Here is a 22,284-nt window from a genome sequence, read left to right on the forward strand (position 1 = left end):
ATGGAACAGTGGGCACAGACACAAGCACTCTACACACACATACACATGGATGTTGTATTGTAAATATGTGATAGTGGAGTAGTGGCCTGAGGGAACACATTAAATGTATTGGGTAAAGTGATACGACATGTAATGTCATGTAATATCTTAAACTGTATATAACTGCCTTAATGTTGCTGGACCTCCTTAATAAATACAAATTGAACCCATACCTCCCTAAACCATACCTCCCTACCCCTAAACCATACCTCCCTAACCCATATCTCCCTAAACCTAACCCATATCTCCCTAACCCATACCGCCCTAACCCATACCTCCCTAATCCTAACCCATACCTCGCTAAGCCTAACCCATATCTGCCTAACCCCTAACCCATGCCTCCCAAACCCATACCTCCCTACCCCTAAACCATACCTCCCTAACCCATATCTCCCTAATCCTAACCCATACTTCTCTAAGCCTAACCCATATCTGCCTAACCCCTAACCCATACCTCCCTAACCCATACCTCCCTCACCATACCTCCCTAAACCTAACCCATACCGCCCTAACCATACCTCCATAACCCTAAACCATACCTCCCTAACCCATACCTCTTTAAGCCATACCTCCCTAAGCCTAGCCCTTAGCTCTCGAACCCTAACCCATACCCCCCTACCCCATACCTCCCTAACCATACCTCCCTAACCATACCTCCCTAACCCATACCTGCCTAACCCTAAACCATATCTCCCTAACCCATACCTCCATAACCATCCCTCCCTAACCCTAACCCTTATCCATATCTCCCTAACCCATACCTCCCTAACCATACATTCCTAACCCTAACCCATACCTCCCTAACCCTAACCCTTACCCATACCTTCCTAACGCATACCTTCCTAACCCTAACCCATACCTCCCTAACCATACCTCCCTAACCCATACCTACAATCTCACTGACACAGAGGATTTATCATAAAGGGGTGGCTAGTCAGTAGTACACCACCATCAAACGTCTGCGTCCCACCAAATGGCACCTTATAGGTACCCCATGTTTTGCTCTGATCAAAAGTGGTACCCTATATAAGCAATAGTATGTGGTACTGTGGGATTTTTGGGTGGTTCTGTGGGGTTTTGGATGGTTCTGGAGTTGTATGTGGTTCAGTGGAGTTTGGGGTGTTTCTGGAGTTGTATGTGATTCTGTTGGGGTTTTGGGCAGTTCTGGAGTTGTATGTGGTTCTGTGGGGTTTTTGGGTGGTTCTACATTTACATTTTAGTCATTTAGCAGACGCTCTTATCCAGAGCGACTTACAGTAGAGTGCATACATTTTATTATTATTATTTTTTTACATACTGAGACAAGGATATCCCTACCGGCCAAGAGCAGACGCTCTTATCCAGAGCGACTTACAGTAGAGTGCATACATTTTTATTATTTTTTATTTTTTATTTTTTACATACTGAGACAAGGATATCCCTACCGGCCAAACCCTCCCTACCGGCCAAACCCTCCCTAACCCGGACGACGCTATGCCAATTGTGCGTCGCCCCACGGATCTCCCGGTTGCGGCCGGCTGCGACAGAGCCTGGGCGCGAACCCAGCCCAGCCTGGGCGCGAACCCAGAGACTCTGGTGGCGCAGCTAGCACTGCGATGCAGTGCCCTAGACCACTGCCCTAGACCACTGCGCCACCCGGGAGGTTCTGTGGGGTTTTGGGAGGTTCTGGAGTTGTCTTTGGGTTTTTCTTTATTTTTACAATTTTCTACATTGTAGAATAATAGTGAAGACATCAAAACTATGAAAAAACCCATATGGAATCATGTAGTAACCAAAAAAGTGTTTTTATAAATATATTTTATATTTYAGATTCTTCAAAGTAGCCACCCTTTGCCTTGATGACAGCGATGCACACTTGTGGCATTCTCTCAACCAGCTTCATGAGGTAGTCACCTGGAATGCATTTCAATTAACAGGTGTGCCTTATTAAAAGTTAATTTGTGGAATTTATTTCCTTCTTAATGTGTTTGAGCCAATCAGTTGTGTTGTGTCAAGGTAGGGGTGGTATACAGAATATAGCCCTATTTGGTAAAATACCAAGTCCATATTATGGCAAGAACAGCTCAAATAAGAAAAGAGAAACAACAGTCCATCATTACATTAAGACATGAAGGTCAGTCAATGCAGGAAATGTCAAGAACTTTGAATGTTTCTTCAAGTGCAGTCTCAAAAAACATAAAGCYCTATGATGAAACTGGCTCTCATGAGGAAAGGAAGACCCAGAGTTACCTCTGCTACAGAGGATGAGTTCGTTAGAGTTAACTGCAACTCAGATTGCAGCCCAAATAAATGCTTCACAGAGTTCAAGTAACAGACACATCTCAACATCAAGTGTTCAGAGGAGACTGCGTGAATCAGGCTTTCATGGTCGAATTGCTGCAAAGAAACCACTACTAAAGGACACCAATAAGAAAAAGAGACTTGCTTGGGCCAAGAAACACAAGCAATGGTCATTAGACCGGTGGAAATCTGTCCTTTGGTCTGATGAGTCCAAATTTGAGATTTTTGGTTCCAACCGCCATGTCTTAGTGAGATGCAGAGTAGGTGAACAGATGATTCCGCATGTGTGGTTCCCACCATGAAGCATGGAGGAGGTGTGATGGTGTGGGGGTTCTTTGCTGGTGACACTGTCAGTGATTTATTTAGAATTCAAGGCACACTTAACCAGCATGGCTACCACAGCATTCTGCAGTGATACACCCTCCCATCTGTTTTGCGCTTAGTGGGACTATCATTTGTTTTTCAAGAGGACAATGACCCAACACACCTCCAGGCTGTGTAAGGGGTATTTGACCAAGAAGGAGAGTGATGGAGTGCTGCATCAGATGACCTGGCCTCTACAATCACCCGACCTCAACCCAATTGAGATGGTTTGGGATGAGTTGAACCGCAGATTGAAGGAAAAGCAGCCAACAAGTGCTCAGCATATGTGGGAACTCCTTCAAGACTGTTGGAAAAGCATTTCAGGTGAAGCTGGTTGAGAGAATGCCAAGAGTGTACAAAGCTGTCATCAAGGCAAAGAGTAGCTACTTTGAAGAATCTAAAATCTAAAATATATTTTGATTTGTTTAACACTATTTTGGTTACTACTTGATTCCATATATGTTATGTCATAGTTTTGATGTCTTCACTATTATTCTACAATGTTGTAAAAATAAAGAAAAWCCTTGAATGAGTAGGTGTGTCCAAACTTTTGACTGGTACTGCATGTTCCATGAGCCTTTTTTAAGAGTAACAGATGAATTAATAGTTGTTTTGATGTTTTAATCCCAATATCGTGACAGCAACAATGGACGACAAATTATCTCTACGATGTTTTCTATAATCTGTGCATCATTCACGTCCTTTTTGAGGACCTTTGCGGCTCAGGGGAGAAATGCTGTTTTATCCTCAATATCACGTTGTCTGTACTTTGACTTGCAGGTCACTCTATTTAGTTCCCTCTTGTTCTCTCGAAGGAGGCTTTGAAGGTTTGGAGTCTGCATTACTATAATACATTCAAAGATTGCTTCTTCCATAGGAAACACACACACACACAGTCTCAGGTGATGTATTGCGTAAGACATCGTGTGTGGTTATGAGGGTCTTTCTCCCTGATCTTTTATCCCTCCATAGTTGTGAACCAATCTGCAAACAAAGACATCTCAATAAAGGCAAAACTCATCATGTGTTATTCAGTCTCTCCTTTTCTCTCTGGGGACGACCTGAGTGAAGGACTACCAAGCTCTGATCTCTCCACAACAGTCAAGCCTGGGCCATGTGGGCTCATCTCTCTGGTTACGTACCAAATGGCACCCTATTCTCTATATAGTGCACTACTTTTGACCAGGGCCCATAGTGAATTTGGTGCCATTTGGTTGAACTAGATAAAACTGTGCTGTAAGGAAGGGGGCCTGGTGGCATCTTGTCGGGCCCATCTATGGATCTGGTTGATAGTGTCTCATGAACAGTAACATGAAAGAGTCCTGTCATCAACCTTTGTGCTGTATTGTTTACCCTTTTATTCTTCTTCTTCTTCTTCTTCTTCTTCTTCTTCTCTGCTGCACCACGATATTACAGCAGGGAAAGCCTGACAGGACTGGAGAGTTGGACGCAACAACAACTCCCTATATCTAGTCAGAGATCTACAGGTCTACATTAAGTATGCTTCTGTTTTTTCAGACAAGAGAGAAACACATTTTCTTTATTGCTGTTGAAAGCAGAATGACCCTGCTGAATGAATGCAGCCTTAGGCTACACCTAAACCATAGCCTATCAAAATGAATTTCCCATTAGAAATGATCACTTATTTTTTAAATAATCTAACCCTGCTGTAAGATTATTTTACTCCTGCAATAAAGCTGGTCAAATTAAGATCCCACAACTGTATGTGGTGTGTGTACTTTGTACAACACAATTGCTTAAGAAAAATCTATCTGAGCTCCAAGCTATTTGTAGATTTGTTTTCCCTTTAATCTGATCCAGCTGATGGACCCTGGTCAAAAGTAGTGCACTATAAAGGGAATAGAGTGCCATTTGGTATGAAGTCTTGGAACCTATCTTGATTAATCCCTTATACAGACTGCAACGGTGAGCCCAGTATTAATACCCTCTAACCTTTATAGCATTTCCCCAAAGTAGGCTAATCTTACGTTATCTGTCCAAAATAACAGTGGACATCACTGTCAGAATGAAAGGGCTATTTCCTCTAACCTAGTATGTTAGCTATCCCCATACATAGAGGCCAGTATTGCAGCTGTCATCTCCCTCAGAGATGCCCTTCAATGAAGGCATCTTTTGTTTGGACCGATAAGTCTGACATTGTTCCGCTCTCAGGTGCACGAACCATGGCGGATAATGGAACACAATATGTCCTCTTTTAGCACGGCTAGTCGGCTACCACTACCATTCCTCATGAGCCAGGCACAACCGTTTCCTGTTACAGAGCTTCTTCCATTTTTTTATTTAAGTTTTTTACTTCTACAGCTTTCATTTTCTATGTGGTTTTATTTCTTACCCAGAAAACCTTTGACAGTTTTATATGCAAATTAAGCTGTGAGRAGGAGTGAACCCTCACTCTAAATATGATAACTTTATTAAATATGAAAAATCACATTGTGCAGTAGTATATGGGATTTTTTGGGTATGTGTGTGTCAGTCAATGAAGAGACAGGAGAGAACATTCCTGTTCATAGGATAACAACAAACATGAAAACACACTGACAACAGATACCTCTAAATAACAATGTATAGCAAGGCCTGCCATTCCACCATACTATACATTACATACACCTGTGTATGTTTGTGTGAGTTATGATTCCACACAGCACCTTTATATGTCAACCTAAAGGAATGAGGTTGTGGTGCCTGTGAAAATAAACATTAGCTGTGAGATGTACAACAGGAGATTGTAAAGCCTCCAGCAGTGACAACATAAACCCTTCTCTCTCGCCCCCTCAGGGCTTGGGATTGTGTCTACTATTGTGATTGGTCACCACAGGTGAGGCATGTTATAGAAAAGCCTCTCTCCTCCCAGAGAGAAATGTCTTTGTTTGCTTCTGACAGGGGGAATGCATAGCTAAGCATCTCTGCGGCACTTTGAGCACTCAAAATGAGTCCCTGTATTTTCCTAATGTGCACTGAGATCTACTTTGATCTGCCCAAGCAGGTAAGGAGCATCTCTATCTGAGGGTGGGGGGGCTGAACCCATTCTGCTGCATTGCATACCAGTATAAAGATAACCTCAGTCCGTGAATCCCTCAGCCACAGCAACAGTCGTAACTCACAGTGCTTTCAAATAAGAACAAGAAGACTCCAAGTAAACTTTTATAAATGTTCATTGCTCCTTCAAGTATTATGGTTTCTGCAGGTTGCATTACCCTCTGTCTGACGTTATTCCACAGCAATACAACACAACATTCCACACCGAACAAAAATATAAATGCAACATGCAACAATTTCAATGATTTGTAAGGAAATCAGTCAAATTAAATAAATGTATTAGGCCCTAATCTATGGATTTCACATGACTGGGAATACAGATATGCATCTGTTGGTCACAGATACCTTCAAAAAAAAGTAGGGGCATGACCACCATTTGCCTCATGCAGTGCAACACATCTCTTTCCCATTGAGTTGATCAGGCTGTTGATTGTGGCCAGTGTAATGTTGTCCCACTGGCAACTGGCTGTGTGAAGTTGCTGGATATTGGCGGGAACTGAAACAAGCTGTCGTACACGTCGATCCAGAGCATCCCAAACGTGCTCAATGGGTGACATGTCTGGTGACTATGAAAGCCATGGAAGAACTGGGACATTTTCAGCTTTCAGGAATTGTGTACAGATCCTTGTTACAAGGGGCCGTGTAATATCATGATGAAACATGAGGTGATGGCGGCGGATGAAGGACACGACAATGGGCCTCAGGATCTCGTCACGGTATCTCTGAGCATTCAAATTGCCATCGATAAAATGCAATTGTGTTTGTTGTCCATAGCTTATGCCTGCCCATACCATAACCCCACCAGCATCATGTGGCACTCTGTTCACAACGTTGACATCAGCAAACCGCTTGCCACATTACACAGTACATGTGGTCTGTGGTTGTGAGGCCGGTTAGACGTACTGCCAAATTCTCTAAAACGATGTTGGAGGCGGCTTATGGTAGAGAAATTAACATTCAGTTCTCTGCAACAGCTCTGGTGGACATTCTTGTTGTCAGCATGCCAAATACATGCTCCCTCAAAACTTGATACATCTGTGGCATTGTGTTGTGTGACAAAACTGTACATTTTAAAGTGGCCTTTTATTGTCCCCAGCACAAGGTGCACCTGTGTAAGGATCATGCTGTTTAATCAGCTTCTTGATATGCCACACCTGTCAGGTGGATGGATTATCTTGGCAAAGGAGAAATGCTCACTAACAGGGATGTAAACAAATTTGTGCACAAAACATGAGAGAAATAAGCTTTTTGTGCTTATGGAACATTTCTGGGATCTTTTATTTCAGGTCATGAAATATGGGACCAACACATGTTGCGTTTGCATTTTTGTTCAGTGTATATCGTTAATGAAAATGTATTCTGTCGGGGCCTCCCAAGTGGCGCAGCGGTCTAAGGCACTGCATCACAGTGCTAGAGGCGTTACTACAGACCTGGGTTCATTCCATAGGACGGTGCACAATTGGCCCAGCGTCGTCCGGATTAGGGGAGGGTTTGACCGGTGGGGCTTTACTTGGCACATCGCACTCTAGCACTCCTTGTGACGGGCCGGGTGCCTGCAGACTGACCCTGGTCGCCAGTTGAATGGTGTTTCCTCCAACACATTGGTGTGGCTGGCTTCTGGGTTATGCTGGCGGGTGTTAAGGAGCGTGGTTAGGTGGGTCATGTTTCGGAGGACACATGACTCCACCTTCACCCTAAAATWAAAAWAAAWAAATAAATAATGTATTCTGTCATTTTTCACTCACGTCAGTGTAATCCATGAGACAATGACACAGTGAAAGGTACATTCTGTCTCCAGTCCCACTGTTGGATCTCTCTGAAATTGCAACAAAGACTGAAAAAAAGCTCTAGCTAAAGAAGCAAGTGATGTCTGCCAAACCTGGGGCCTCCCTTTGGTGCTAGGAGCCTTTGGTGTGATATTTGATGCTAATCTCACTTTTGAGTCCAATTTTAGAGAATATGAATACATTTCTTTCTTCTGTCCCCAATCGAACACTGCTCTGTCCATCTAGTTTATGAGAAATGTGGTTCCAATTTCATAACAGTGGGAAGATGACCTTGCTTGCTGGCACTCGTTTGCGATTCCCTCACAGATTAGAATGTAGGCAATAAAACAGGCACCTGCTAGGAGTTGGTATAATAACTGAGCCAAATACAGAGAATGACGTGGGCAGAGAGAACAACCCCTGAGAAGAAAGAGCTTCTCCTTTTACATCACAATGGTTGACCAGGATGCCCTCTGAAACGCAGCACTATTTTTGAACGCTGTAGCTTTACAAGGTTCCAGCGTTGATGTAGGCTATACTTGGGGAGTCTCGCAACTGTTATTAGGCCTACACTAATAAAACCCGAATAATTACAATGAATTCAATTTAAAAAACTAATCTGGCGTCTTAATGCCATTCAGATCTGTGAGATTATGGGCAATGGGATATGGAGACATGCATACATTACTCAGAGATTTGTATCCCAATCTCTATATAATGCACTACTTTTGACGAGAGCTAGGGAGTGCCATTTGGAACCAGACGGAGATAGTTCAAAACTGAGCCAGACGATCACATTAAACCCCCAGAAAGCCTCCATCAGGAGGATCATACTAAACCCCCAGCTAGTCTCCATCAGGAGGATCATATTAACCCCCCAGCTAGTCTCCATCAGGAGGATCATAATTAACCCTCCAGTCAGACTCCATCAGGAGGATCATATTAACCCCCAGCTAGTCTCCATCAGGAGGATCATATTAATCCCCCAGCTAGTCTCATCAGGAGGATCATATTAACCCCCAAGCTACTCCATAGGATGATATATTAACCCCCCCCAGCTAGACTCCATTAGGAGGATCATATTAATCCCCAGCTAGACTCCATAGGGGATCATATTAACCCTCCAGTTAGACTCCATCAGAGGATCATATTAATCCCCCAGCTAGACTCCATCAGAGGATGATATTAACCTCCAGTTAGACTCCATCAGGAGGATCATATTAATCCCCCAGCTAGACTCCATCAGGAGGATCATATTAACGCCCCAGCTAGTCTCCATTAGGAGGATGATATTAACCCCCCAGCTAGACTCCCTCAGGAGGATGATATTAACCCCCCAGCTAGACTCCATCGGAGGATCATATTAACCTCCCAGCTAGTCTCCATTAGGAGGATGATATTAACCCCCCCAGCTAGACTCCAGCAGGATGATGATATTAACCCCAGTTAGACTCCATCAGGAGATATATTAATCCCCAGCTAGTCTCCCTCAGGAGGATGATATAACCCCCAGCTAGTCTCCATTAGAGGATGATAATTAACCCAGCCTAGCTCCAGCAGGAGGATGATATTAACCCCCAGCTAGTTTCCATCAGGAGGATCATATTAATCCCCCAGCTAGACTCCATCAGGAGGATCATATTAACCCCCCAGTTAGTTTCCATCAGGAGGATCATATTAACCCCCCAGATAGACTCCATCAGGAGGATCATATTAACCTCCCAGCTAGACTCCATCACGAGGATGATATTAACCCACTCCATCCAGAAACACTGCAGCAAGCATTCTTCTACATACCAGCCAGTATGCTTTGATCAATTGCCTCGATCAATCACTTTGTGTGCATCCCAAATGGCACCCTATTCCCCATGTAGTGCACTATTTTTGACCAGGTTCTGGTTAAAAGTAGTGCACTATGTAGGGTATAGGGTGCCATTTGGGATTCACACCTTTATCTCCAKTGGATCTATAAGGAAGGGTATTAAAAGGTAACTGTATCTTAACCAATGGAATGGGCTTTGATTTGCCGTTCCTATTCAGAGTAAGAGGATGTCATTATAATAGACATTTATCATTGCTGTGCTGACTGCACCATACAATTTCTAAGGGAAATAACTCCACTGGTGCACCAGCGGCCTTGCTGCCATTATTTTAACAACAATTACTGTTGTCGTCTAATGGTCTCAAATGAAAAAGTTTGTAGGAAAAAAAAGTATCATGCAGTAAATACACACACTGTAATCCTGCTTTTCTAAGACCTGTCTTGCCTTGTACAGTGTAGTTTAAAGCCAGAGACCAAATCGGCCAAATCGGTATCTTTATCCTCCCTCCAATGTCACGACTTCCACCGAAGGTGGCTCCTCTCCCTGTTCGGGCAGCGCTCGGCGGTCGTCGTCGCTGGTCTACTAGCTGCCACCGATCCCTTTTCTTTTTTGTTTGGTTTTGTCTGTCTTGTGTTCACCTGTGTCTAGTTAAAGCTAATCAGTGGGGTATTTAATCTCGCCCTACCCGCTAGGTTTTGTGTGGGATTGTTTGTGATACTGTCGTTGGCTTGGGTTGCGTTTTTTCCCTGTTAAGCAGGTTTATTTTCTCGGGACTGTTTTTCCCGCTCGTTAATTTAGAAGAGGAGTGTGTTCCTCCGTTTTTGACTAGACTGCGTTCCTGTTTTCTAGTGGCTGCTTTTGGGGTCCTGTACCTGTTTTGTTGGTGGACCAATAAATAAAACACCCTTCTTGAAATTCTTGCTCTCCTGTGCCTGACTCCACACCCACCTCTCCTAGGGAGATACTGACAGAATCCCGCACCAAAAAATCATGGAGTCAGCAGGAGCGGACGCGCCCTTCCCGTCCATGGAGGAGCGTGTCCTCCAACATACCGCCGTTTTACACCGTCTGGGGAAGGCTATGGATCAAGTGATGGCGAGAATGGAGAGATGGGAGAGGAGCGGCCTCCCTACCCCGTCTTCAGCCACTCTCCAGCCTGCACCACCACCTTCTCCGGCGGCGTCCGGACCCAGCGGAATCCGGCTCGCACTCCCGAGGGAGTACGATGGGACGGCTGCTGGGTGCAAGGGGTTCCTGCTCCAGCTGGAGCTTTACCTGGCAACCGTTCACCCGACTCCCTCGGGAGGGGAGAGTGTCAACGTCCTCGTCTCCTGCCTTTCGGGCAAAGCCCTGGAGTGGGCCAACGCGGTCTGGGAGGGTCCAGACTCGGCAAGGGACCATTACCCAGAGTTCACCCGCCGCTTCCGGGCTGTGTTCGACCACCCACCGGAGGGCCGAGCGGCGGGTGAACGTCTGTTTCATCTAAGGCAGGAGAAGAGGAGCGCACAGGATTTCGCACTGGAGTTTCGGACCCTGGAGCTAGTTTGTCGAGAAACCAGCATCACTCTGGACCAACTGATAGACATGTCCATCAGGCTGAACAACTTGCTGGCTGCTCGCGGGCATCCAGATCGGGTCCTGTTCGTTCCACCTCCCAGCACTCCCGCTCTGACACCCATGGAGTTAGGGGGTGCTGCAGCTAGGGCGACCGGAGGAGGAGCCTCCTCCTGCACCAGTTGTGGTTGGAGAGGGCACACTGCCGACCGGTGCTGGAGGAGCTCATCTGGGAGTTGAGAGGGCAGGCAGAGCACTGCTCGGACACCCCAGGTGAGTCAGCACCAGGCTCACCCAGAGCTCCCTGTTGGTCATATGTATGTGTTGATTTCCTGAGTTTTCCCCCCCATTCCCAGCATAAGGCGCTGGTAGATTCAGGCGCAGCGGGGAATTTTATGGACCGCGGGTTTGCGCTTAAGTTAGGGATTCCCTTGGTTCAGATGGACCAACCCTTCCTCGTGCACACCCTAGATAGTCGACCATTAGGGTCAGGGCTGGTCAGGGAGGCCACGGTTCCACTGGGCATGGTGACGCAGGGGGGTCATGGGATTAGTCTCTTCTCCTGCGTTTCCAGTGGTGCTGGGGATTCCCTGGTTGGCTTATCACAATCCCAACATTTCGTGGAAACAGGGGGCTCTAAGGGGGTGGTCAGAGGAGTGCTCAGGTAGGTGTGTGGGAGTTTCCATTGGTGCAACGACGGTGGAGATTCCGGACCAAGTCTCCACCGTGCGCATTCCCCCCGAATATGCCGATTTGGCTATCGCTTTCTGTAAAAAGAGGGTGACCCAATTACCACCTCATCGACGAGGGGATTGTGCGATAAACCTCCAGGTAAACGCCGCACTTCCCAGGAGTCACGTCTATCCCCTGTCACAGGAGGAGACGGTGGCTATGGAGACATATGTCACCGAATCTCTGGGACAGGGGTACATTCGGCCCTCCAGGTCACCCGCCTCCTCGAGTTCACAGTGGGGTTCAGTTACCCGCTACCTCTCATCGCCACGGAGGTGGAGTCATTTCACGGAACACGCTTCTTCACAAAACTGGATCTCAGGAGCGCGTATAACTTGGTGCGTATCCGGGAAGGAGATGTGTGGCCATTATGAGTACCTCGTCATGCCGTATGGGTTGAAAAATGCTCCAGCCGTCTTCCAATCCTTTGTAGACGAGATTCTCAGGGACCTGCACGTGCAGGGTGTGGTTGTTTATAGCGATGACATTCTGATCTATTCCCGCCACACGAGCCGCGCATGTGTCTCTGGTGCGCAGGGTACTTGGGCGACTGTTGGAGCATGACCTGTACGTCAAGGCCGAGAAATGTGTGTTCTCCAAACAAGCCGTCTCTTTCCTGGGGTATCGCATTTCCACATCTGAGGTGGTGATGGAGTGTGACCGCATTGCGGCCGTGCGTAATTGGCCGACTCCGACCACGGTAAAGGAGGTGCAGCGGTTTTTAGGGTTTGCCAATTACTACCGGAGGTTTATCCGGGGTTTTGGGCAGGTGGCTGCCTCCCATTACCTCACTGCTGAAGGGGGGGGGGGGGGGCGGTTTTGCGGTGTCGACGGAGGCGGGCAGAGCTTTTGGGTCATCTGAAGGCTTTGTTTACCGATGCTCCCGTATTGGCTCATCCGGACCCCTCTTTGGGCATTCATAATGGAGGTGATGCTCCGAGGCTGGTGTTGGAGCTGTGCTATCACAGCGCTCGGACACGCCACTGAAGCTTCGCCTTGCGCTTTCTTTTCGAGGAAGCTCAGTCCGGCGAGCGAAACTATGATGTGGGGGACCGGGAGTTGCTGCTGTGGTAAAGGCTCTGAAGGTGTGGAGACATTGGCTTGAGGGGCGCAACACTCTTTTTCATCTGGACTGACCACCGTAATCTGGAGTACATCCGGGGATGCGAGGAGACTGATCCTCGCCAGGCAAGATGGGCAATGTTTTTCACCAGATTTTCGTGTAACCATCTCATAAGACCAGTTTCCCGTAACGCTAAGGCCGACGCACTGTCCCGTCTCTATGATACCGAGGAGCGGTCCATCGATCCCACCCCCATACTTTCCGGCCTCTTGTCTGGTGGCACCGGTGGTATGGGAGGTGGACGCAGACATCGAGGCGGGCGTCACGGTTAGAACCTACTCCACCACAGTGTCCAGCTGGTCGGAGGTACATCCCGCTTGGTGTTCGCGACAGATTGATCAGGTGGCGCCACACGCTACCTCCTCTGGTCATCCGGGGATTGATAGGACGATGCGGGGTCTTAGGGGGAAGTACTAGTGGCCAACCTTGGCCAAGGACGTGAGGGTTTATGTCTCCTCTTGTTCGGTGTGCGCCCAGTGTAAGGCTCCTAGACACCTGCTAGAGGGAAGTTACAAGCCCTCCCGTTCCAGCAGCGGCCTTGGTCACACCTGTCGGTGGACTTCTTCACCGATCTTCCTCCGTCACAGGGGAACACCACGACCCTGGTCGTTGTGGATCGGTTTTCTAAGTCCTGCCGTCTTCTCCCTTTGCCCGGTCTCCCTACGGCCCTACAGACTGCGGAGGCCCTGTTTACACACGTCTTCCGGCACTACGGGGTGCCTGAGGACATAGTTTCTGATCAGMGTCCCCAGTTCACGTCCCGGGTTTGGAGGGCATTCATGGAGCGTCTGGGGGTCTCGATCAGCCTGACCTCGGGTTTTCACCCCGAGAGTAATGGGCAGGTGGAGAGAGTTAACTAGGATGTGGGTAGGTTTCTGCGGTCGTATTGCCAGGACCGGCCAGGAGAGTGGGCGAGGTTCGTCCCATGGGCCGAAATGGCCCAAAATTCACTCAGCCACTCCTCCACGAACCGGTCCTGGTACCGTGGCATCAGAGCCAGACCGAGGCTCCTGCGGTGGAGGAATGGGTGCAGTGCTCAAAGGAGACCTAGAGAGCCGTCCAGGAATCCCTGAAACGGGCCGGTGGGCGGCAGAAGGAGAGCGCTGACCGCCACCGCAGTGAGGCCCTCGTGTTCGCACCGGGGGACCAGGTCTGGCTCTCGACCCGAAACCTGCCCCTCCGCCTGCCCTGCCGGAAGCTGAGTCCGCGGTTTGTGGGGCCATTTAAAGTCCTGAGGAGAATAAACGAGGTGTGTTATAGGTTACAGCTCCCCCCTTACTATCAAATTAACCCCTCGTTTCATGTGTCTCTCCTCAGGCCGGTGGTAGCTGGTCCACTGCAGGACGTCCACTGCAGGAGGTCCCTCCGCCCCCCCTGGACATCGAGGGGGCCCCGGCGTACACGGTACGTTCCATCCTGGACTCTAGGCGTCGGGTGGGGGGCCGGCAGTACCTTGTGGTTTGGGAGGGGTACGGTCCGGAGGAGAGGTGCTGGGTGCCGGTGGGGGACATCTTGGACTCATCTCTGCTGAGTGAGTTCCACAGCCTCCGTCCGGATCGCCCTGCGCCTCGCCCTCCGGGTCATCCTCGAAGCCGGCATCGGAGCGCGTCGGGGGGGGTACTGTCACGACTTCCACCGAAGGTGGCTCCTCTCCCTCCTCTCCCTTGGCGGTCGTCGTCGCCAGCCTACTAGCTGCCACCGATCCCTTTTCTTTTTCGTTTGGTTTTGTCTGTCTTGTGTTCAACTGTGTATCGTTTAGGCTAATCAGTGGGGTATTTAATCTCGCACTACCTGCTAGGTTTTGTGCGGGATTGTTTGTGTTACTGTCGTTGGCTTGAGTTGCGTTTTATTTTCTCGGGACTGTTTTTTCCCGCACGTTAGTTTAGTAGAGGAGTGTGTTCCTCCGTTTTCGACTAGACTGCGTTCCTGTTTTCTAGTGGCTGCTTTTGTGGTCCTGTACCTGTTTTGTTGGTGGACCAGTAAATAAAACGCCCTTCTTGAAATTCTTGCTCTCCTGTGCCTGACTCCACACCCACCTCTCCTAGGGAGATACTGACATCCAGATTCCTTCAACTGTGAGCTATTAAGGCTGTCCCCATAGGAGAACCCCTTTGGTTGCAAGTAGAACCCTTTTTGGTTCCATGCAGAGCCCTATGTGGAATGGGTTCTATATGGAACCCAAAAAGGTTCTACCTGTTCTACCTGTGCCTTCGGAAAGTATTCAGACCCCACATTTTGTTATATTACAGCCTTAACCCAAAATAGATACAATTTAAAAAATCCTCTGCAGTCTACACACAATACCCCATAATGACAAAGCAAAAACAAATTTTGGGGAATTTTTACATATTTATTACAAATAAAAAACAGAAATACCTTATTTACATAAGTATTCAGACCCTTTGCTATGAGACTAGAAATTGAGCTCAGGTGCATCCTTGAGATGTTTCTACAACTTGATTGMAATCTACCTGTGGTAAATTCAATTGATTGGACATGATTTGGAAAGGCACACACCTGTCTATATAAGGTCTCACAGTTGACAGTGCATGTCAGAGCAAAAACCAAGCCATGAGGTCGAAGGAATTGTCCGTAGACCTCAGAAGCAGGATTGTGTCGAGGCACAAAGGTACCAAAAAATGTCTGCAGCATTGAAGGTCCCCAAGAACACAGTGGTCTCCATCATTCTTAAATAGAAGAAGTTTGGAACCACCAAGACTCTTCCTAGAGCTGGCCGCCTGCCCAAACTGACCAATCGAGGGAGAATGGCCTTGGTCAGGGAGGTGACCAAGAACCCTATAGTCACTCTGACAGAGTTCTAGATTTTCTCTGTGGAGATGGGAGAACCCTTCAGAAGGACAACCATTCTCTGCAGCACTCCACCAATTAGGCCTTTATGGTAGAGTGGCCAGATGGAAGCCACTCCTCAGTAAAAGGCACATCACAACCCTCTTGGAGTTTGCCAAAAGGCACCTAAAGACTCTCAGACCATGAGAAACAAGATCCTCTGGTTTGATAAAACCAAGATTGAACAACTTAGCCTGAATGCCAAGCATCACATCTGGAGGAAACCTGGCACCATCCCTACGGTGAAGCATTAGTGGTGGCAGCATCATGCTGTGGGGATGTTTTTCAGCGGCAGGGACTGGGAGACTAGTCAGGATTGAGGCAAAGATGAACGGAGCAAAGTACAGAGAGATCCTTGATTAAAACCTGTTCCAGAGAGCTCAGAACCTCAGACTAGGGCGAAGGTTGACTTTCAACAGGACAACAACCCTAAGCACACAGTCAAAACAACACAGGTGTGGCTTCATGACAAATTTCTGAATGTCCTTGAGTGGCCCAGCCAGAGCCTGGACTTGAACCCCATCAAACATCTCTGGAGAGACCTGAAAACAGCTGTGCAGCGACGTTCCCCATCCAACCTGACAAAGCTTGAGAAGATCTGCAGAGAAGAATGGGAGAAACTCCCCAAGTCAGATGTGCCAAGCTTGTAATGTCATACCCAGAAGAATTCATGCTCTAATCGCTGCCAAAGGTGCTTCAACAAAGTACTGAGTAAAGGGTCTGCATACTTATGTAAATGTGATATTTCAGTTTTTTAATTTTTTATTAATAATTAGCAAAAATAAAAAATAAACAGTTTTCACTTTGTCATTATGGGGTGTTGTGTGTAGATTGATGTGGATTTAAAAAACAAAAACAATTTAAGAACTTGTTTAAATCCATTTTAGAAGTTGTTCAGAACTTGTTTAAATCCATTTTAGAAGTTGTTCAGAACTTGTTTAAATCCATTTTAGAACTTGTTTAGAACTAGTTTAAATCCATTTTAGAATTTGTTTAGAACTTGTTTAAATCCATTTTAGAACTTGTTCAGAAGTTGTTTAAATCCATTTTAGAATTTGTTTAGAACTTGTTTAAGTCCATTTTATAACTTGTTCAGAAGTTGTTTAAATCCATTTTAGAAGTTGTTCAGAACTTGTTTAAATCCATTTTAGAACTTGTTCAGAAGTTGTTTAAATCCATTTTAGAAGTTGTTCAGAACTTGTTTAAATCCATTTTAGAACTTGTTTAGAACTTGTTTAAATCCATTTTAGAACTTGTTTAGAACTTGTTTAAGTCCATTTTATAACTTGTTCAGAAGTTGTTTAAATCCATTATAGAACTTGTTCTCAACTGGCCTACCTGGTTAAATAAAGGTGAAATTAAAAATAAATAAAAATAAGGCTGTAATGTAACAAAATGTGGAAAAAGTCAAGGGGTCCGAATATTTTCCGAAGGCACTGTATCTGATCACTTTCTTCAGCATCTTGTTGTGGTGGTTTGTGTTGCCTTAAATATCTGCAAGCATGGAGGCTTTGGCAAAATAAAGGTAACTTTGTGCTCCGCTGATTAACCTCTGTATCAGTGCCTTTTGATGAGGTGTAGAAATCTTAGAGAATTCATAYCATCCAACCACACAAGGGTCGGTTGCTGCCGTTGGGTTGCTAACATGGTATGATTTATTGCAACTTACATATCTATTTTTTCCTGAATAAAGTTTAGAATATAACTCACAGTATCTTTCATCGTTATGTTTTGAAGACCTTTTTTTTCTACTGCCTGTCTCATTTCATAGTGTGTGCAGTGCAGATTTTGTGTAGTAGTTGTAGTAGTCTAGTTGAAGCAGGATCTCACCATCGTCTGCCAGTATTCAATGTTACATCTCATCTAAACCCTCTGTAATGTAATGGCTCTAATGGAACAACCTTGTTCTCCCATTCTGTAAATACCCAGACATACTTCTGTGCTGTTAACAAAAATGTCATACTTGGCAGAATGACAGTAACAAGGAAAAAGTGTTCCATTGATAAGCTGTAGTTAGTCCGTTTGATCTCTTGCCATTTTAATTTGTCAACAAAGTAAACCTTCAAAATAAATCATACTCCCTTAGGCTGTGGATAAGGGAGTAGGAGGGGAAGTCACATCAATTCATTAGAAAATTGGGTGTCAAAACGCTGCTGTAGTCTGGGATTAATTTGGTGATAAAATTAGTTTGTAGAAGTGTGTTTAGGTTTGTGAGGATGATGTGTGAAAGTTGCCTTATTACTCACCCTGAATTCCTCTGCTCTATTGATCACTACATGCAGTCTAAAATCAAATCAAATCTAATTGTATTTGTCACATGCGCCAAATACAACAGGTGTAGACATTACCATTAAATGTTTACTTACAAGCCCGTAACCAACAATGCAGTTTTAGGAAAAATAAGAGTTAAGACAAATATTTACTAAATAAACAAAAATAAAAAATAAAAGAGCAACAATAAAATAACAATAATGAGGCTACATACAGGGGGTACCGGTACCGAGTCAATGTGCAGGGGTACAGGTTAGTTGAGGTAATTGAGGTAATGTGTACATGTAGGTAGGGGTAAAGTGACTATGCATAGATAATAGATAAACAGTCAGTAGCAGCAGCATAAAAAAGGGGGGGTCAATGCAAATAGTCTGGGTAATCATTTGATTAGCTGTTCAGCAGTCTTGTGGCTTGGGGTAGAAGCTGTTTAGAAGCCTCTTGGACCTAGACTTGGCACTTCGGTAGCACTTGCCACGCGGTAGTAGAGAGAACAGTCTATGACTAGGGTGGCTGGAGTCTTTAACAATTTTTAGGGCCTTTATCTGACACCGCCTGGTATAGAGGTCCTGGATGGCAGGAAGCTTGGTCCCAGTGATGTACTGGGCCGTACGCACTACCCTATGTAGCGCCTTGCGGTCGGAGGCCGAGCAGTTGCCATACCAGGCGGTGATGCAACCAGTCAGGATGCTCTCAATGGTGCAGCTGTAGAACTTTTTGAGGATCTGAGGACCCATGCCAAATCTTTTCAGTCTCCTGAGGGGGAATAGGCATTGTTGTGCCCTCTTCACGACTGTCTTGATGTGTTTGGACAATGATAGTTTGTTGGTGATGTGGACACCAAGGAACTTGAAGCTCTCAACCTGCTCCAATACAGCCCTGTCGATGAGAATGGGGGTGTGTGCTTGGCCTTTCTTTTCCTGTAGTCCACAATCATCTCCTTTGTCTTGATCATGTTGAGGGATAGGTTGTTGTCCTAGCAACACATTTCCAGGTCTCTGACCTCCTCCCTATAGGCTGTCTCATTGTTGTCGGTGATCAGGCCTACCACCGTTGTGTCATCGGCAAACTTAATGATGGTGTTGGAGTACTGCTTGGCCACGCAGTCATGGGTGAACAGGGAGTACAGGAGGGGACTAAGCACGCACCCCTGAGGGGCCCCCATGTTGAGGATCAGTGTAGCAGATGTGTTGTTGCCTACCCTTACCACCTGTGGGCGGCCCGTCAGTAAGTCCAGGATCCAGTTGCAGAGGGAGGTGTTTAGTCCCAGGGTCCTTAGCTTAGTGATGAGCTTTGAGGCCATACTATAAGTCGATTGCGTGACTTTAAAATGAGGGGCGTTGTACAAAACAAATTAATCAGCGATGGGATTGTCTGTAACCAATCTAACCATTCAAAGTATCAAAGTTGATAACGTCATCATGTAGTCTGGCTCTGGACCAACCCATCGGTTCATGGTGTAACGCTCGTCTTTCTCCTCATCTGAAGAGGAGCAAGGATCGGACCAATATGCAGCGTAGTTTAAAGACATAGTCACGTTTATTTAAACGAAGACGAAAAACACTTGAACAAACTACAAAATAACAAATGACGTGAACAGACCTGAACTTGAGAACAAAACACATGAACGCACGAACAGGACGGAACACACGAACGAACGAAACGAAACAGTCCCGTGTGGTACAAACACTGACACAGGAACAACATAGAAACACATAACATAGAATGCCCACCCCAACTCACGCCCTGACCATACTAAACAAAGACAAAATAAAGGAAATAAGGTCAGGAACGTGACACATGGGACCAATCAGAAATGTGATAATGTGTTCGCATTCTAGAAATTGTACGGGAGGGAGGTAAATCCAGACTCATCGTAGAGGAGAAACATCCTGATCATTACTGGAGAGGTTAAACATAATGATCATTACTAGAGAGGTTATCCAATCCTGATCACTACTAAAGAGATTATACACCCTGATCATTACTAGAGATGCTATACAATGCTGATCATTACTAGAGATGTTATACATTATGATTATTACTAGAGATGCTATACAATCCTGATCATTACTAGAGAGGTTATACCATCCTTATCATTACTACTGTAGATGGGTTATACAATCCTGATCATTACTAGAGAGGTTATACAATCCTGATCATTACTATAGAGGTTATATAAACAAATGTCTTCAAAATATTTAATAGAACCTAGAAGATTGAGACACGCCCTATAGCTCTTGCATTGTTTTCCAAAACGCTTTGATGTTCTGTTATCCGATATGCTTTTGGATTTGGTGACCATTTAAAATTAATGGTTCCTCTCCCCCTTGGCCTATTATTTAAAGGAGGAGTCTACTCTGGCTGTATGAATGCCCCAGTTAATTTATATATTATTCTCTGGAGTGATGTGCTTGTTCCAGAAGCACATGAGGTTATTACTGTGAAGAACGATTGGAGCTGTGCTGTTAAACCACCACATTATGTACTGGTAACCCCACTACACTATGTACTGGTAACCCCACTACATTATGTACCGGTAACCCCACTACATTATGTACCGGTAACCCCACTACATTAGGTACTAGTAACCAAACAACATTAGGTATTGGTAAACCACTACATTAGGTACTGGTAACCCCAATACATTAGGTATTGGTAACCCAACAACATGAAGTATTATTAATCCAACCTACATTAGGTACTGGTAACACCACTACATTAGGTACTGGTAACACCACTACATTAGGTATCTTGGTACCACTACATTAGATACAGTTAACCCCACTACATTAAGTATTGCTAACTCCAATATATCAGGTACTGGTAATCCACTTAATTAAGTATTGCTAACCCCAATATATCAGTACTGGTAATCACATAATTAAGTATTGCTAACCCCATATTATCAGGTACTGGTAACAGAACTACATTAGGTATGGTAACCACTACATTAGGTTTGGTAACACCACTACATTAGGTATTGGTAACCCACTACATTATGCATTGGTAATCCCACTACATGAGTATTGTAACACCAATATATCAGGTACTAGTATCCCACTACATTAAGTATTGCTAACCCAATATATTAGGTTCTGGTCCCTCTACATTAGGTATTGGTAACCCAATATATCAGGTACTGGTAAATCACTACATTAGATTGGGTAACCCACTACATTAGGTATTGGTAACCCACTAACATATTGTACTGGTAACCCACTACATCAGTATTGGTAACATCCACCTACATTAGGTATTGGTAACCCACTACATTAGTTATTGGTAAACCACTACATTAGGTATGGTAACCCCACTTATTTAGGTATTGGTAACCGCACAACATTAGTTATTGGTAACCCCACTACATTAGTTATTGTAACCCACTACATAGGTACTGGTAACCCACTTATTAGGTATTGGTAACCGCACAACATTAGTTATTGGTAACCCACTACATTAGTGTTGGTAACCACTACATTAGTTATTGGCAAACCCACTACATTAGGTACTGGTAACCCCTCGACTAAGGTATTGGTAAACCCACTACATTAGGTATTGGTGCCCACTAGTTAGGTATTGGTAAACCACTACATTAGGTTACTGGTAACCCTACATTAGGTAGTGGTAAACCATACATTTGTATTGGTAACACCACTACATTAGGTATTGGTAACCTACATAAGTATTGGTACACCCACTAATTAAGTATTGGTAACCCACTACATTAGGTTATTGGTAACCCCACTACATTAAGTATGGTAACACCGCTACATTAGGTACTGGTAACCACTATTAGGTATTGGAACCCAACTACATTAGGTATTGGTAACCCACTACATTAGGTATTGGTAGCCCACTAGATTAGGTATTGGTAAACCCACACTTAGGTACTGGTAACACACTACATTAAGTATTGGTAACACACTACAGTAGGTACTGTAACCCTTCTAATTATATGGTACATTAGGTATGGACCCATTTTAGATATTGACCCCTACATTGGTTTTGGTAACCCCATAATTAGGTATTGGTAACCCACTAATTAGGTATTGGTAACCCACTTATTAGATATTGGTAACCAAACATACATTATTTGGTAACCCCACTACATTAGGTATTGGTAACCCCCACCCCCCCCCTTACTTAGGTATTGGTAAACTCCACTACATTAGGTATTGGTAACCCCATTATTAGATATTGTACCACTACATTAGGTACTGGTAACACACTACATTAGGTATGGTAACACCATACATTAGGTACTGGTAACCCCACTACATTAGTTGTTGGTAACCCACTACATTAGTTATTGGCAACCTACATTAGGTACTGGTAACCCCTCGACATAAGGTATTGGTAAACCACTACATTAGGTTATGGTAGCCCCACTAGATTAGGTATTGGTAAACCACTACATTAGTACTGGTAA

This window comes from Salvelinus sp. IW2-2015, linkage group LG8 (assembly GCF_002910315.2).
Source record: "Salvelinus sp. IW2-2015 linkage group LG8, ASM291031v2, whole genome shotgun sequence".
NCBI lineage: Eukaryota > Metazoa > Chordata > Actinopteri > Salmoniformes > Salmonidae > Salvelinus > Salvelinus sp. IW2-2015.